Source organism: Hesperophylax consimilis, chromosome 8 (assembly GCF_061612785.1).
Source record: "Hesperophylax consimilis isolate HC1 chromosome 8, BYU_Hcon_1.0, whole genome shotgun sequence".
Taxonomy (NCBI): Eukaryota; Metazoa; Arthropoda; class Insecta; order Trichoptera; family Limnephilidae; genus Hesperophylax; species Hesperophylax consimilis.
The window spans coordinates 37,196,204-37,211,960 of record NC_142843.1 but is presented as its reverse complement, the minus strand read 5'-3'; the positions used below and the strand labels follow the sequence as shown (position 1 = coordinate 37,211,960).

Below are 15,757 nucleotides of genomic sequence, written 5' to 3'. Positions count from 1 at the left end.
CTACAATACTGATGATAAATTATGTTTTGTACATAATGTACCTAATAAGATAATATTAGCCTAGTCTTCAAATAGTACAAAATAAAGTCGCTATACGCATCTGTCTGTTTGTGCGCTTAGTTCTTCTAAACAACGCAACGGATTTTAATAGGATTTCACAATCATTTATAGAATTTCATCCATAAGGTTTGTATATACAATACATGTATATTATATTAATAGAAAGTAGAGAAAAGTCGACGTTTTGTAATCAAGTTGTAAAAAAAATATTTTCGAGCACTACATTGCTATCGCTGGCTAAACCTTATGAGATACATCCAAATAATGTACTACGGAATTATATATCTTAAACAGGCCTAAAAAAAGTCCTGCTTGGTATATGTCTATCTCCTAAGGATAACCCCTAGCAACGCCGGGTACACGTCAGCTAGTAAGTAATATTTGTAACAAAAAACGGCGCTATACAAAATATCGAATTTCGAATTATTACGTCCAAGCCTGGACGCCAGAAGGCTCATGAAGAAAATAAGACAATACTGATACGATACCGATACGATACAGATACGATACCGATTTAGCCGATTAACAGTATTCATAGGTTTTGAAAATACCCCGTTAGATATGAAATCAATGGAAGAGAGATATATTTAATCACAGTTCATTGATTTTGGGTCCAACAAAAATCGATAAGTCTAAATTTAAAGCCAATTAGACAGACGGGCCCGTTGAGTTCGGCCATTTATTTCTAGACTTGGTTTAATTATTTAATTGTATGTTTTATTCAGCGTTTCCCTGTTCGTCAGTATATTTAATTATCACATTGTGATTATGGAAAACGATAGGGCGTTATCTCTCTGCGATATTTTTATTTACAGAAGATAGTGAATTGTGCAATATGTAGGTAGGTTGGGGGAAGCCCGGGTAAAGCGGATTGGCCGGGCAAAGCGGAAAAAAATAAACCGCAATATTGTTTCCATTAAAACGTAATACCTATCCAGATGACAGTTCCTGTCAGTATTTCAACGGGTTTGACGAAATGCTCTAATGAAACGGTTCCAACTGGCTACAACGTCATTATGACGTACCGCCACTGGCTGTTACGGCTGTAAAACACCAGCGTTGCCAGGCGTGACGCCAACGCCGCCGAATTCACTAATAAAAACGAATAAAATAGTTATAGAAAATTAATTTAATGATTTCATTCTTAATTTTATGGAGAGCAAAAAAAACTGTAAAAATATCATTTTGATTTTTGATTTTTCGCCACGATTTTCCTCTTAGTTTTCTTCCCTATTTCGTCAAGGTTTATGCCAACACTATTTTTAAGTAATTTATCTTATACGTTTTCATGTGCCCTTTCATACAGGAGGTTGGCTATCATCAGTTCACTCCTTCCTCTCCTTAAAAAGACCCTCCACAAAGCATCCACAGAGATGACATAGGTCCTCAGGGAAAATATATTTTCCTCGGGGCCTCCCGTGTGGAGATAATGTAAAAAAATGTAAATATCTTCACCCTGCAAACTGCAGCCCGGAACAACTCGCAAATCTGCACTCTTACCAGCTGTTATACCCGTATCACTGAATACGAAGGAAATACCCAATCTTGCAAAATCACGCTTTTGTTTGTGTTAAACGTGAAGGTTAAATATAAAAAGTGATTGGGAAAAGTGGATAAGAGCCAATACCATACCCATAAACTACAAATATACTAAAACGTGAATGTCTAAAAATATTATTATTATATTATAAAGGTCTCTTGAATTTCCAGAAAGCCAGATACTAAGGACGGGTTGTTTCGGAGAATTTGAACAATTCTTCAAATTTCAACGTTAATTTGTGAGTTCTGTGAAAGAAATTTTCTAGTTCTGTTATTATTTCAGTTCTGTCAAGCAACTAGCCTATAATGATATAATATCAGAACTTGAATAGGACTTTCACAGAACTCGCAAATTAACGTTGAAATTTGATGAATTGTTCAAATTCTCAGAAACAACCGGTCCTAAGATTTGTCCTGGTGAAGACCAACAGTCAGAAAAAAAACACGATTGAAATTGATTTGGCTTTGTTTAGTAACCATATTCGAAAAGATTAATCTTCTAACTCCCCTCCCGCAGACCTCTAACAATCCCCAAAATGGTGTACGCATGTTCCACAGTTACACAGGCTTCAGGCATGTGGGACTGATGCACAATATCACATTAAAAAAAACATTCAATTTATCATCCGTTTGCCCAGATTTCCCCCACTCGTTATATGTACCAAGATACAATATACAGTCCAAAAGTCGTTTACATGAGAATTCATAAACTGTTAAATATGATTATTGAAGAAGAAGATAAAACTAATAAATTTAAACGAAACATGAAACAGAACAAGACAGGTAAAAATAAAAAGGTGTTGTCTTTCCCAATTGAGACCGTTACCCCTTTTCTCTGTCTTGTTCTGTTTCGTGTTTCGCTTAGATTTATTACAATTATCTTCTTCTTCAATGATATTACATTGATTGGTTTAACCTAAAATTATTTAAAGAAAAATTATTCCAATGAAAATTGGATATTTATTCAGACTTTTAGAAAAAGTCAAAAGTGTCCCATAAACATAAAAATCAGATACGTTTATCCGAGACACTCCCTAGGTTACAAAACAATTCTTTAGATCTTTGTAATAATTCAAAAAGATAGTAATTGTTAAAAATATGGGAAAAATTAGTTGAAGATAATATCTGAATTTGAAATATGAGATCGATAAAAAAGACGTATAATAATTAGATCCCAATGGCCGAGTGGTTAGAGGCGTTATCCCGGTAAGACAGAGATCCTGGATTCGATTCTCAGTTTATTTTACTGTGTCTTGTTGTGTTTCGTGTTTAGTTTAGATTTATTAGTATTATCTTCTTATTAAATGCTATATTGCATTGAAAAAGTTTTTACAAGAAAAGTTATTCCAATTTACCTCTAGAAATTGTTCAGAACTCTATCATTAAGGACGGGTTGTTTCGGAGAATCTGAACAATTCATCAAATTTCAACGTTCATTTTCGGGTTCTGTGAAAGACTTAGTCAAGTTCTGTTTTTATATCATTGTAGGCTAGTTGCTTGACAAAACTGAAATAAAAACAGAACTGGAAAAAATCTTTCACAGAACTTGAAAATGAACGTTGAAATTTGATGAATTGTTCAGATTCTCCGAAACAACCCGTCCTAAGATAATGCACCAGAAGACCAAGACATATCCTACCGATCAATTGTTACAGGAAACTGACATTATGGAACTAAGGCGGTTCTACTGTGTCCAATGTCTTAAATTTATATACACTCGTCCTTATAATTTCTGTAAAACCCCAAATAGTTCTAGCCAGAGACACAACATATGCGTGTACACAGTGCCTCACTGCAAAACTAGGCTAGCCCAAAGACACATTAACTATATTGGCCTAAAATTGTTTAATTCCTTGTCGAGTTCCATCAAGATGTGCCAGAATCTAAACTCGTATAAAATAAATGTTAAAAGCTGGGTAAGAAAAAATCTGAGAGAAAAAGTGAGAGGATTTTTTCTATAATTTGTACTACGAATATGATACCTAAAATATGCCAAGACCGTCTACATTTATAAAAAATAATTTAATTTTTATTTAACTTTACCTGTTTATTAAATATTTATTTATAGTTTATTAAGATTTATTAATTACGCAAAAACTCCATTAAAATCGTATTAATCTAACTATAGGTACTATATATATATTTTTTCTTCTTTATTTAACCACCACTCTTTTGAATTCATAACTTATAATGCCCACGCACAAGCTTCGCCTTTGTAGGATTTTTTTTGTTATTTTCTTATGTTTTGTATAATTATATATGTTCCTGTATGTATCAAAAAAATTGCCAATAAACAAAAAAAAGTTATTGCAATAAAAATTAAATAGGATTGTTTAAAATCAGATTGGAACGTTTGAAAATTCAAGATGGCGTTATTAAAGTACGTACAAATATGGCAAAAGCCGTTAATGCTAGTATCGAGAGTTCACTTTCGTAAAATTAAATACTGTGGCGTGCCTCACGGCAAGAATTCAATCGATAAATCTTTACAAAAAACATATCCTGGCAATACGTACGCAATTAATATTCAAAGGCATTTAAAGAGTACGTCGGCATTCGTGCTTATGCAAACTTCAAGCCTTCGATAGCGGATTTCAATTTTTCGATGGAAGATTGGTGAATAATATACCGTTTTCTTTTTTTAAATAACTTAATGAGTAAAACTTCAAATTGTAATATTTGATCATTTTAGCGACTCTCAATCGAAAATTTTAAACAGAAAAGGATTCGGTCGAATCTAGGATTTGAGCTCAGGACCTCAACCTTGCCGGGGCTTTGCTTTACAACTGAACTAATCCGACCCTAAGTCCTTCGGTCACATTTAACTGTATCATACTTTTACTAAGAACCACCAACATCCTATTTTTTTATTATTTCTTGCTAGAGCAATCCCGATGAGTTACAAAACTCACTGTAGGACGAGAGGAACTTACAATACATAGATGGGAGTTAATAGGTACAATTTTACATTGGTATCTTGATATCAATATTATAAGTTTCACAAACGAAACAGTACAAAATTTGAAAAATATCATAATTATGTAAGTGTCACATGCAAAACAGTACACAATTAGAAAAAGGGAGGTTAATTAGAACAAACAAAGAAACAAAAACAAAAAGGAAACGAACAGGGAAATACACATAAGCATAGAGCCAAGGTATTCAGAGAAAGGTACTTAACCAGTACCCACTAAATACATTGGTAAAAATAGATTATGCTCGATTACAAATACAGGGGACAGAAAAAGAGAGAAAGAAACAAAAAAAGTACAACACGACAAGTATTACTTAATTTCTGTTTATATGTTTAAAAAAAATATTCTTTTAAAGCCTCACTTTGAATTTTTGGATTATGCTGGTTTTTTATACATATCTGGAAGAGAGTTAGTTATAGAGTGTGTAGGCAATATAGTTCCTCATATTCTTAATTTTCTTAACGTATATTTTTATTGGCTGCTTATATGATTGCAAGATTGTTCCCGAACTAAATGCAATCTAAAAAGTGTGTTGAATAAATATATCCACTTTATTGTAATGTGCGACATTCTGGGACATTCTGGGACATTATGCGACATCCTGGGTTCAATACCTAGATGCGACCGAAACTTTTTCTGGTTTTGTGTGTCTCAAATTTTCATTTGAGAGTCGCTAATATTGTCTTCAATGATTAAATAATATACCATATGATGACAGATTGATAAAAAAAATTGAAAAAATCTATTATTACACATCATACTACTATTAACAGCTTCCAACTGTATGGACCCAGTGAGACTACGGCATACCCAATTGGCATAATATATGTTGTTAGGCTGAAGGTATTGGAGATGGTAAAGAGGAAGGTGAGAAATACCTGGCTATTCAGATCTGGTCATAAAACACGGATAAAGCCATTTCAAGCAACGTTTCTATTGTGAATGGTTGTTTTTCAATGACAAAATATAACATAGAATAACCAGTCGAGCGATTTACGGGATATTATGGCAAGTTTGCAAAAACGTTTTGAGCGATTACTTGTCCATAATGTGCCAAATTTATACAACCTAAAAATATGGGATAAACGATGAAATCTAGGTGGATTCATTGGATTTAAACCGCAGTAAGCAGTTTATATTAATATTTTGAAGAATGGTATTGATTAAGTAATATGGTAAATGTGTAAACATACATTACACCAATAGCTCTATTGGATAAAAGAACAGTGAGATGAGCACGTAATTTACAAAAAAGTAACATGGTAACAGAAATAAAGATACAGATAATGTGTACATAATGGGTTATACCGCAAGAGACAAAGCGTCAACTGAACAGGTGATTAAGGGATAATGGAAATTCTATGGGTTTAGGGGAAATATACCTAATATTGGGCTATGAGACATATATGGCAGAACTTATTTTAATATAATGCAAACAATGACCTTCCTCTTGTTTTAAAGGTCAAGTGTGCGAAATTTCATCAATCTCTGAATAAAACTGTAGATTTGTATAAAAGCCCACCCGGTGTTTGCTCTCCAGCCACAGACACTCTCCTTTATATAAATAGATAGATTGTCCCATTCACCAGTTTCCCGGAGACACAATTATTTGTGCTGTACCAAGTGACTCCCGATGACTAACCTCAGCATCCTTCACTGACGTCCACCAACCCTGCTCTACCATAAGAAGAGATTGTTTCAAAATCTAAATATCAAAAAGGAGCTTTGTGAAAGCGGAAGAGAGTTTGCTATTCTAATAATAATGATAGTGCATATCAACAATGAATGCAGACAGCAGGATGTCGTGCCATGTCCGACAGCGTAAATCCCGTAAGAGACTGTTCATTTCACGCTGCTTGAGGACATCCGGAATGGGATATACAATCACAAGTCACGCCGCGCAGCGAGCCAATACTACTTCCTTGAAATGGTATTGGCCGATAGCAACATTGAGTTATATATAAATAGAGTCTACATTCCTTGCAATATCAGCGTGAAATATTGTTCACATACGGGAAGTAGGAAGGGGGTGTGGCGACTGTTGATGTCGCCCGAATCCTTCCGACCGCGAACAAACTCAACGAACGTGTCGAAGGTAGGGTTGCCAGATGATAATTTGATAAAGGAGGACAGATGGGTCCAAAAAGGAGGATTTTCTGTAAAAAAAAGGAGGACATTCAGAAAACAAACGAATTTTTTATATTATTTTACTTTATTTTAATCATATTTAGCTGAGCTGCCAATTTCGGAAAGAAGTTCTTGGTTTTTTAACAAATAATTATAAAAATCTTCACATGTCATATTTTTGAAGTTGTATTGAGTAAGAATTGAAGATTTAACAGACTGCACACTTAGGACGGGTTGTTTCGGAGAATTTGAATAATTCATCAAATTTCAACGTTCATTTTCAAGTTCTGTGAAAGATTTTTTCAAGTTCTGTTTTTATATCATTGTAGGCTAGTTGCTTGACAAAACTGAAATAAAAACAGAACTTGAAAAAATCTTTCACAGAACTTGAAAATGAACGTTGAAATTTGATGAATTGTTCAGATTCTCCGAAACAACCCGTCCTAAGTCTATTCCTCTCTTTGCTCCACCGAGTATTAATCAGTGAAAAAACTCTTTCCACATTTGCGTTATGTGCCCTTATACAAAAATAAAACTCGCAGATCTCGAGCAGTTCTACGAAACATTCAATGTTTTTAACACTTTTGAATTAGATTGTCCACTGCTCGTGCAACTTCAAATCATAATATGCTTCATCTTCGTCTGATTTTGATTTAAGAAATGAAATCAAGTTACGTGGTTCGTAGCTACGCTTTTTAAAGCAATGGTACCTACCCTTGTTGCCCACATCCACATGGCAGTCGTAAATGTAACATTTGGCGTCAAAGTCGTCTCGCCCTCTGGTAAAACATGGGTATTTTGCTGTTTTATTAATATTTCGGATGTTTAGCAAAAAGGAGGACTTACAGTAGGTAAGGGAGGACGGGAGGACAAAACATGGAAAAGGAGGACATGTCCTCCTTTTGGATACCATCTGGCAACCCTAGTCGAAGGTGACCAGCGGTCGCGCGCCGCTTTGCAAATGCTTATATTAGTCAATTTACACGACTACTGATAATGGTAAAACCCTACTTTCAGATGAGAGGTATTGCTTTCCCTATATTTTCCAGTACCTACGACTTGTACAATATCTCAGAGTGCATGTTATCGCCGGAGACCTGTGCCCGGCGAGCGTTGTAACCGATTGATGCCCGAGATATCTCAAATCGGACAATGATTCGATATGCTTGGCCCATAATTTGAACGCCAAATCTGACTATCTATATATAGCTAAATTGTCTATGGATAGCAACAATAAAAAATAATGATATAAAGTTCGATACTGTATTATGAATAGATTAATTAATTAGAACAAATACCGCTTTAATATGAAACTATTCATTTAATTGAACGAATGCTGGTTTATATGAATCGATTAATTCATTTGAACGAATGTACATGATTTATTTCTTTAAATTATAGAAACAAAACAGTTCACAGGATACAGAGGAAAGGATACAATCTTATGGTACATGGCAGGTAGTGTAAAGTGTGTCTGTATGGGTGACGGTGTTAAGTTAGGTAGTTAGCGTTAGGTAATAAGTTCACAATGAGGCTTTTATTTAGAAATTGATCCGATAAACATCATCCCCTTCTCCCAGTTGGTCGGGCGGCCTTATCTTTCTCCGCTTTTAGTTCGGTTAAATTAGTTTAAAGTTCATTAAAATCAAAACAACTCTATTCATGAACGAATCGGCGAGTTCGATTCATGACGAACCTATTGAAAATCTTTAAAAGTTTGATTGTACTCGAGTAAAAACATTACCAAATAAATGTCATCTGAAAGGCGGCCAAAAATACTTCAGCAAGGGAAATATGTAAAGAATTTTAATATGCCTGTGTTTTACATGTTACATAAGGGGTGGATAGGCTTGGCTTTCGACATTCTTGGTATTTTTACTGGAAGAGCGGATAAGTAGCGAACGAAGAATTCCATAGAATTTTGAAATAAATACATTTTTTCCACTTCTCGCATCGTTCTCTAGAAGCCAAAAATGTGTATATTCTTGGTATACCTTATATTGTAGGTAATAGGCATTAAAAGCGCTAGGCGCTTGCCAAACGGAGTCTAGAAAAGTTCGATTTCTAGCACAAAACTGGTTTTTATTTATTTTGTAAATAATTTTATAAGAAAGCAAAAAAGTTAATCAAGTGAAACTGTCACAGATGATTTTAGCTATAATACTGTATTTTTTTAAGTTGCTTCCTTTACGCGTTCAAACATTTCTATCGAAAAAAAAATTTTTCAGTAGTTTACATTTATATTTTTTATAGTCATTTATTTTTTTTATATCTATTTTACTCAAGCGAAACGATAGGAAAACCTTCAATTTATCTAAAGCATATTTTTATATTATAAAGATTGATCAAAATAGTGATTTGGCATTAAGCTTCGCCTTAAGCTCTGTATACTTATAATATATCTCCTGTCCCCATCCCATCTTCCTCTGCCTCTTGCCCTTTACTATTCCTTCTTCCTTCTAATATATTTATAGATTTTTTTTTTGTTAATTTCATTTTCAGTTAATGATTATAACTTATAACCAATTACAATGATGTATTATATCATATTAACCAATATTAGCATAAGAAACTATTTTGGCTTACCTCATATTTAACCTCTTGTATAACTCATCCTGTATAAAATTGCTGTTTGTTTCTTACAATAAATAAATATTCCCTAATACGCTGCGGCAGGCAGCGTTGGTATAGCTATACGAGGAAGAGGGACGTATACTGCTCGGTTTAAAATCGTTACTCATTATAATATTCATGCCAGATTTCTTAAACTTGCATCACATCGTTCATCAAACCTAAAAAACACGATCATTTTCGCATTTCGTATTTTTTTGTTAACTCCACGCTCCCTGTCATTTGTAATGTCATTGCCCGGTCTGTATTTATTTGTATCTAAATTCGGCCAATTCGATTATGCGTCCCGTATTTGCTTTGGTAAATCGATTTAAAATATCCTTCAGATAGTGCAGCAAATGGGTATTACTGCTTTTTCAAATTTTAACTACGCGACAGAAAAAAAAACAAACTACGCGAAAAAACGTCAACAAATTCGGGCACACTTCATATTGCCTTTCATAATTATTATTCACTATCCAGAATTTATATATTTATACCGCGATTTTGAGTAAGACAGATTTTATTGTTTGCGCCTTGATTGAAGATCGGGGTTTAAGAAATTGACTTTATCCGTTTGAATGCCTTCCTGCTCTTATTTGAAAAGCACTGTTGGTTTCCAAAAAACATCCAAAATCAAAAGCATACAATTCATTTCGTCAAGCTCTGGTTGCCAGAGACTTCGGATCTAATCTTTTTGGCGTTGAGTCGTTGAACTACGATAGTTCTTTTGTTCCAAGGTTTATTACAGTATTCTCCCATTGGAACGTTATTTAAAAAACTTAAGGTTTAATGAGCATCTTCGTTTATCCTTTTTTATCGGCCTTCTGGCGTCTAGCTTTGTACAAAGGGCTTAACAAACAGAAGCCAGTTATGATTGTCGGTAGTTCTCACCTTTATGGCAGGCACTCTTCAAGTCGTCAGCACATCTAATTTGTAGACGAGCTGTTTTTCGTCTCCAAGCTAAGGAAAATGTCTAGTTCCACCTGTTCATTTGTTAGCTGGCACATTCCCAACATGGTTCAATCTGAGTGTGGAGATTGTGACAGCAGGTCAGTTAGTTAAGTTACATTGAATTATCTCTTTTCATTAGAAATCTTATGATTATTTTTTTAATACTCCGTGTATCAGGTTATCGTGAAACTTCAGGTGGCCTATCACAAAATATCGATAAAGGTTTTATCGACAATGTAAGAAATTAAATATGCTTAATATAGTAGATCTATTGTTTTTCGTTGGCAATCTACAGGCGTGATCGGAAACGATGACACAATTACGAACATGTCGAAAAAACCTTTGTTGATGTTTAGTGCGCTCAGGAAGTGATTATTTACGATGTTCTAAGAAAAAAATTTGAAACAGCAATTCGATCTAACTTTTTTATAAAATATTTTCTTTGAAAGTTGTCGAAAACTTCTATTGTGATCGTAGTCTATCCCAAAAGATGACAGGCCCCAGAAAATTATTTTCCTAAGGGGCTCCTGTGTGGGGTTAGTGTAAAAAAGTAGTTTTACAATAAATAATTGTTTATGACGAAAACCATTAGACTATCCATGGACCTAATACCCTGGACAGAACTATTCGATAGAAGTTTGTCCGTGGGGTGAGGGGGAAGATGTATGAAAAATGCCAAAACCTACTTAAATATTTTTAATGACATCCCATTCCTTGTCTCACCAAATACCCAAAAAAATCATAATCCGTTGTAATTGAAATAAAAATCGTTCATTAAAAAACCACTTTGCAAACAAATCATTTTAAAAGTTTGTCAAACAAGATGGTTATATTTAGACCCTAGATATTTGACTTCAATGGCATTCATACAAAATCGCTCTAATGCTCTGTCAAGGGCTTTACGTCCATGGGATTATCAGTTGGACTGAACATTTCGTGGATTTATTTATGTGGCCAAGAATTGCAGCATTCTTATCTTCACGTCTAACGTAATTTCGTTTATTTGGCCGCTGGACAAAGAACCTACCTGCCCAAGCTTTTTTAGTAAGCGCTATAAATAAACCACTCACGGAAGCGCCTATTGACAAAGTTTCGCATGCTCCCATTTTCCGTGCCAATGCCTAATTCAGTGTCCAGGTGTTCCTTCCCTACCATGGAAAAGAATAGAGAAATCATAGTAACCAAACATTCTTATTTTAAAATTTGAATTTAGGTCACAGACACAAATATTTTTTTATCAGCGAAGGTGTTCCTAGCCATCTGAATGCAAACCATAATTTCTAGAAATGAATTCCATTTTATCGTTAAGGCGATGCAATTTGAAATTGCCCATAAAAAATAAAACGAAATTAATCCCCCGCATTCCGAATTTCTACCGATTTATAACAAGTTTCTCTTTAACTCTTTAAGTTTTTAAGTTCTAAAAAAAATGTTATTGTTGAAGATAATATCCATACTTTTATTATGCTGAAACGTTCATTATATGAAATTCCCTCGATAGAAAATAATCGCAAAGTAAGCTCCGAAAATTATTAAAAACACGTTTTGTTCGGTTATTTAACATATTATAGGCAAAAATTCACAGTGTATCTTTAAATGCAACTAAAGCATTTGTCGAGAGATTTTTGCTCTATTTCAAACGAGTCGTGTTTTATTAAATATTTTCACAATTTTCGCTTAATTATTATAGTTTTTTTTAATATTAGCGCTCTCCCTCTAGCATTCGTATTTACATATCTCATTTTGAAACCATCTTACGCTGGTGGCGATAAGGTTCAAATTGTCACTTGACGCCGGCCGTCAATTTTGAGGAAAATATTTTCAGATCCACAAATCCTACAAAATATCCCGTGATTTTTCATGGGTTTGCGCTATAATTAAACAATACCTACGTAATAGTAATGTAATGATAATGACTAATCTAATGAGTTATGATGATGATCGTTTGTGAACAATAATAATAAATCTGAGCTTGCATTTTGTATCGGAAAATTCCCAAGAAACCTATTATTTAATTATCTACAAAATAACCAAAATATGACGCTTACTCCACAATCACTACCGTTATTTTAGATACAGATTATTAATTAGGTTGGCTATTTTTAAAATGGTATTATCGATTTGATAAAAAGATTTTATCGAACCGTTGGATTTGATTACCGTTCGTTAATTATCTAGCGTGTTGATAAAAAATAGTAAACGTACTCGCAAAACTCGAAAAGTAGTCGACCGATATCGCTGAAAGTTTGTTCTTATAAGTGCCAGGAGTGTTTAGAGCGTGGCAGAAGAATGGTGGAAGAAGTGGGAGACGCCCGAGAAAGATATTAGCGATAACGAAGCATTGCGGGGTACACTAGTAAAGTATATAATTATTTCATCAGGTTTAATGAAACCTACCAATAAAAAACCAACAAGTAAAAAACAACGTTGTTTTTACTATAATACATCTATTTTTTTCTTGCTGCGAACTTTCAAAATTAATTATTATTATTTTTTTGGTTTGACTGAGAATTGAACATCCTCTCCAAGGATCGACTAAAATAAGTGAACACCCGCTGACGGCGCTAACACCTAAGCTAAATCCCGATTGGATAGGACCGATTTTTATTTCGTATATTAACTGGGGTAATTTTGAAATATAATGTCATCCAATTTCAGAGAAATTCGTACATGTCCGCCTGTGTATGCGTGATTGCCACCAAAAGTTGATAGAATGCATTGTCATCGACAACGAGTCTATCTGCTGAGTTTCGGCTCAATCGGATTCGGGAAATGGGTTAATTTGAAGAGGAAATTTTCCTCTTCTAAGATTCCATTTCATTAATTAATTTGTTTATTCATTCAATCAAGAAAACTAAAGCAAAATAATAGATGAATTAAAAAATGTATTCAATCCTCACTGATCAGATTAATATTCCCAAAAAGTGTGATATCTATAATATCGATTTGAAAGAAAACCGATTTCGACAGTTTACATAGGACATTTAGACTCCTAGGCCCCGAACAGGCCATTGGAATTGATTATCTGTTCAAGAAAGAATTTAGATAGGATTTGGGGGGAAATTGTGCTCACTTCGTGCACGTGGACACGCCCACAACGCACTTCTATATGTTTATCTCTTCAGTGAAAATAATAATATTATAATAATAAGGTAGGTACCTGAAAGTATATAGGTAAGAACCCGTGTAAATCACGCGATGAAAACCGAAATATTGTGTTCCAAATTCATTCCAAATGTAGAACAAAATTATACGTATGAAAAATATTTTATAAGTAGGTAGGTACCTATCTAATCATCGCTTTGAAAATGCCACCCTCTATGTAGGCACAAAAATATGTACAGATATAGTTCAAACTTACTTGAGGACTATTATGTCTATTATATTATCACAAGCCCGTCCTAATAGTGCTGCCACACGCAAAGCTCACATCAACAGATAATATAAAGCACAATAGCGCTCGCCATACAATCCCATACAGACCCGACACACGTAAAAAGATAACGCGCTATAAGTGTGGTTCTGAACTTCGCTAACCGAATTTATTTTACGTAACCGCTCCCGACGCGATATTTGAAAAGTTATGCGTCCCCCTCTCCGCCGTAAAAAGGAGAGGGGGTCATTTTAATTGCGGAGCTACCGACTAAGTTCCGTGTTCCCTTTGACAGCCATGACATAAGCAGCCTAATAATACATTTTTTATTTATTATGTTAGCTCATATCGTCATGTGTGCTAGTAAATTTAGAAACATAAAAAAAAACTTTATTTGGCAAACATACTTAACATATATTTAAAATATAAATATAATCAATATTTGAATTTGAAGTAAACAAATTTTCGCCCTTTCAAAATTAATCATATTTTTAACTCAGTATGTTTATATGGTAATATCATTCGGTTTTTTGATAAAGTTGGACGGCCTGATACCTACATAGAGAAGCTTCTAGTTTGTTCGTTTGTTGATTGTTTTCAATTGTTTTCCTGGGTAATCTGGTTTGCTCTCGTCAGCTCTCGTGCTCTCTTCTCGTTCCCTGCCCTGGTGTTGGTCCTTGCCGCCCTTGCCTTCGACATTTTTGGAAATCGACTTGAGCTTATTTTACAATAATTTATTATATGTCGCTTTCGTCGATCGGCGTGCGAACTGCGAATTTCCTGATTCGACGGAGAGGTTATGTCAGGTTATGTGAAAATGCGCTATTTACGCGCAGATTGTTTAAAATCTAAAAAGTTTATAAATAGCATTTATAATTATATAGTTGGCGGCATCATCATCAGAGGATGAGCTGTCCAACAGATCCAGCAATAGGCGACAAGTATCATCCATTTCGAAAACGTGCTCAAGCTGTCAGTAAGTAAAGTTGTCACTTTGACAGATGAAATTATGTTCCTCGGCCGCTCTCGAATTCAACTGACCCCCTCTCCTACCATAGGAAGAAATATTTGATAGCGTCGTGTGTCGGTAGAAAAGATGATGCGCTGTACATTAACTTTTGATGTGAGCTTTGCGTCTGGCAGCAGCTTAAGACGTCGAGTGAATCAAAAGGGTGCATATTATTATCAATTTGAAAGAAATTGAAACACTTCCCTCCAATTTAACGTAAGAGTTGCCCCTCTTCACTGTTACGAACAAAGAAAGCGTAAACAAAAAAATGAACTGTTATTTATGTTCATAATAAAACAGGTAGAAAGGCCTTTATTATAGTACAGTTATGTGAACAGCCTATGGGGCTACTTACTTTGCCATGGTTGGTCTATTTCTCTATTTTCAAGCAGCTGATCGAGATGAGTCACGACTCGGTTCGCGAAGAGAAGAAAAGAGATGAAAAATACATAATCTTTTTATAATCACCTTGTTCGTTATACCACATATCAAACGATATTTCAATTTAAAAACAGGATTTTAATTCCAACCAATTAAAATAACTTTGGAATGTGTTGACAATCTCATAATGCGGGTTTACATATCAATATGTACTAATAATAATTTATAAATAGGGGTGCGATCATGCATATTATATAATATACTATGTACGTGTAGATGCACATTTATTTAAAAAGTTTATAAGCCTTCTTCGAATGCACGGCACATATACAATAAGTAGTTTTTTTTAAACGTAGGTTGAATAATTATTGATGTTAAAATAATTTCGTACTTACTTATTAATTAATTATCTCAGCTGGTCAAGTATAGGTTGCAGATATTTAAAACAGATAAAATTACAATTATCTTATCGGAATTTTATTGCATTTAGTTAGGTCCACACGTCAGTGAATTTATGTGAACGTTTTTATAAATTACCAACGACACATCACGTATATGAAACGACACTGTAAAAACGGGGGATGAAAAAACTGACACTTCGCACAACAAGTTGTTTCACAAAACGACAACGATCAACGCGAAATTAAAAGAAACATCCAAATTCTGACATATAAACACAACACCACGTTCAAAAATACACCAAATATGGCAAAAACATTTTGTTCCAAA

General features: G+C 34.3%; 1 protein-coding gene across 4 annotated transcripts in view; it reads right to left on the bottom strand.

The window, feature by feature from the left end:
* CLIP-190 (Cytoplasmic linker protein 190) overlaps positions 1-15,731 on the bottom strand; it is a 176,335-nt gene extending 160,604 nt beyond the window's left edge. For all 4 annotated transcript variants that reach the window (XM_089634202.1, XM_089634203.1, XM_089634205.1 and 1 more), the window contains exon 1: positions 15,424-15,731. The gene's annotated coding sequence lies outside the window, so the exon portion shown is untranslated. The remainder of the gene's footprint in view (positions 1-15,423) is intronic.
* Between the last annotated feature and the right edge of the window lie 26 nt (positions 15,732-15,757).